The sequence below is a fragment of a genome, unplaced genomic scaffold (assembly GCF_019419815.1).
Source record: "Pyrus x bretschneideri cultivar Hongxiangsu unplaced genomic scaffold, Pyrus_bretschneideri_v1 Contig54, whole genome shotgun sequence".
Classification (NCBI taxonomy): Eukaryota; Viridiplantae; Streptophyta; class Magnoliopsida; order Rosales; family Rosaceae; genus Pyrus; species Pyrus x bretschneideri.
In genome coordinates, this window is record NW_025999792.1 from 1733533 (window position 1) to 1736645 (window position 3113).

The window sequence follows — 3113 nt, forward strand, 5'->3', positions numbered from 1 at the left end:
CAAGTCCGCTTCAATAAGCTAAAATCGAAGGTCGCCTACAAAGTATTGCGTGACAACTCCACACTTATCCTCCTCCACTACTAGCTCGTAATGGAAAAGGATAGGGGGCATAGCATATGTAGTTAGATGAAAATTTTCATGACTCTGAACGAGGAAACCAACTTGAAGGCCCATTTAACGAGTGAACAACCTTGGTTGAAAACCATGGTATCGCTCTAAGAGATAAGTATGTCTAAGTATTTAATTATATAAATGACTAAATGCATGTCCATGACAAAAGACCCAAAGCAGGAAATGATCTTTTCGTATCCTAGCACGCCATCGTTCGTTATTTCTTACACCATTCTTTGTGGTACATGGAATATTCTAAATTCCATAATTATGAAGAGCTTTGAAACTTTGCGGAATGGCAAAGTTCAAAACTTCAAATTAGTCAGAGGAGTCTCTGTTAACCTCATCCCATGTTGTACGGTTAACAGCTTGAGAGGCATGAGCCATCATAAGCACAGTTACAATTGGCAGGCTATGGGCATGGGCACGGCACATTGCACCTTGACCTGGAAGTTCAATGCACCACCCGGCCTCCGGAAGGATTATATAACCAAAAAGGATGTGGGTTATAACATTCAAACCTGGGTTTTACACCATTCGAGGGAATAGTCGAATGGGCGATCTAGAAATCATCCGATGGTGGCTATAAACTCCAACCCTGAATATGACTTCTTCTCTCCTGGACCAGCATACTAAGCCAAGTACATTTGCAACACCATGTGTTAAACAGGTCCAAATGAGGCATGCAACACCATGTGTTAAACAGGTCCAAATGAGGCATCCAAACTAGGAAATCCTCAAGAGGAATTTTTTTCCAACTGGTCTCCAATATGCAGAAGTGTCTTAGCCAAGCCAGGTAAGTATAGTCCGACCAGAAACACTCAAGCCCGACGCATAGGGTATGCCAAAAGGATTCAAAAAATGTTTCTGACCCATATGTAGAGCACGTCCCTAACAAACTTTCATTGAAGATCCACTAGGGATGAATCAGCAATTCGGACTAAGAAGGAAACCCCTTCCTGGTTACATGTTGCACTATTAAAAACCTCTGACCTAGAAAGGGGGCAAGGTGAAAGAACAAAGGGAATCAACAAACAAGACAATCTGAACATGTCAGATTGACATTAAAATCAAGAGGCCATTCCAAGTATAATTTGACACTTCTCATCCTTGATCCGATCAATGCATTACGACAAGTCTGGGGCAAAAGGTTTTCCATGGCTTAAAAATTTAAAACCTACTATCAAGTAAGGTGCTACTTGATGTATATTTAAACTAACTTAAGTAATAGACTAATTTAAACCAAATTAAACTGGCAAGTGCACAAATCAATTGTAATAATATATGCAAATACAAGGCCGATCCCACAAGGATTGCTTTAACACCAAAATAACCGATTAATCACGCTAGACTTTATTAAACAAACAAAGGATAAATTGAATTGAATAATTGAGTAATTGATCAAGACTAAAATTAACAAGAAAAGGAGAAGCCAATTAATTAGAATAAACACACGACACAAGAAAACCTAAGGTTATGAATTCACCAATAACAATCCTATTTACTTTTCCTAGAGCCAACTACTATCTAATTACCATGCCAATGTTAAAGGTTGTTATTTCTAAGGTATGAATTAATCCGTGGTCAGACATCAACTCTTGTATCTCTATACGATAATTATATTCTATTGGTTAGGAATACAATTAAACACATAAAAACCCATTAATCGTAGAAGAATCATGTCAACCAAGTAGGACTAGCTTGATATTGGCCATCCTCGCTAGTTTATCTACTCTTCTTAATCTTAATTCCAATAAACCTAACTGATTGGTCATCCTCATAGATCCATCTAACTATCTAGACGCAAAATTCGTAAAGGTGATCAATCATTAGAAATCCGAACCTAGAATAAAATACCCAGAAAGATTAAGAATATAACATGGCATATAATTGGATAACAATTAACAAAGTACTTCACAAATATTCATGTCATAGCTTTATCATAAACCTTAGAAAATAACTTAGTTACACATAGAAAAAATAAAAAAAAATATAGAACCCGAAGTTCATAGCAAAGCACATCCCTAAGCTCTTCTTCACAAATTGCAGAGATGGATTGTTAGGTTTTGAACTTACACGTATCATGATAAGGTACCTAAATGTGGGTTTAAACCAATAGGAGTCATGGCCATGTCAACAATCGATCTCCTAGAGTTAAGGGATTATAGGAACGTTATACATAACCTCATTCGAACGTGCAAGATAATGGGTATTAACTGATCACATGGCAGGTGGGATCACGTTAGGAATATACTCTATAAATACAAACATCCCTACTCACCAATCACTAGACTATCACTAGTATTAGACATAAGGGTTGTGTGAGTAGAAGATCTTTTGTTAATATTCTCTTCAGTGCATTCATACTATTCTTCTTCGTTTCTTCAAGTATGTATATGCATATATATACTGATTCAATCACTTTGAACTAATATTTTATTTGTATATTGTAGTCTTAGTTTGAGACTAAATATAAATGTCTATACTTCACAGTGTTCTTTAGTGATTGCAGAATAAAGGAGGATCGTGTATGGATTTGTTTTCTTAGCATAATTGATCGTATGAACCACATCAAAATGGGTTCATATTGAAATGTTAAATTGAGAAATAAGAAGCATGGGAATTTTATAGTTCATTTAATCATAACATGCATATAAGAACTTCTAAAGAAGACAATGTATGAATGGTTTGATTAATGGATTAGGGCATAGTTTTTGGTGATTGGTTAATTATAGTTTTGATTCTTGTCTAAAGACCTGAGTTTTGAAATATTTTTAACAAATAACTAAATGGCTATGCATGGATTAAGTTTTTGCAACAAACGTTCCTCACCCAAAGGTGTTGTATCTTACTATGTTTTTCCTTACCTCATTGTTTTTCTAACGTCTGTCCTCATGGCTTCTTTAGTGAATCCCACTTCAATGAATTTTTCCTCTATCAAGCCTCTAAGTGGGGGAAATTACAAACAATGGAGAGAGGACATAGAGATCATCCTGGGACTA